The sequence below is a fragment of the Triticum dicoccoides genome, chromosome 7A, assembly GCF_002162155.2.
Source record: "Triticum dicoccoides isolate Atlit2015 ecotype Zavitan chromosome 7A, WEW_v2.0, whole genome shotgun sequence".
NCBI lineage: Eukaryota > Viridiplantae > Streptophyta > Magnoliopsida > Poales > Poaceae > Triticum > Triticum dicoccoides.
The window spans coordinates 618,818,928-618,819,437 of record NC_041392.1 but is presented as its reverse complement, the minus strand read 5'-3'; positions in this window follow the sequence as shown (position 1 = coordinate 618,819,437).

Here is a 510-nt window from a genome sequence, read left to right as displayed (position 1 = left end):
CTCAACATGCCATGAAACTAACTAAATGCAAAACATGCCAAGACACTCATCATATCAAAAGTTCAAACATGCTTGCCTGGTTCAGAGTAGTCAGAGCCTAGCTCGGTGAAGTTCGCGGCTCCGTCACCTCCTTCGGTATCTACGGTATAAAGAAAATATATGCGCTATCGTAAATACCAAGGAGTGCACAAAAAGTATTCCAAATATTTTTCAAATAAATCTGATAAAAAACTAGACAAAATTTTAAAGAGAATAGAAAAAGAATCAATCAAAAATACTTTTCTGATTAAAAGTTATAAAGGTTTTTTCCCAGGGACTCATCTGTAATGAAACAGAAAGTTTCCAGGGGCTAGCTTATAAAAACAGAAACGCTTCGGCAGAAACTACGCCAGCCCAAAGGGAAAACGCATTTTGCCCGAAGGCGCTTCCAGAAAACGATTCAATAGAGAGGGCAGAGAGGCTGACGGTGGGGTCCCACTCGTCAGGTTTGAACTTTCAAAGAGGGGGGGG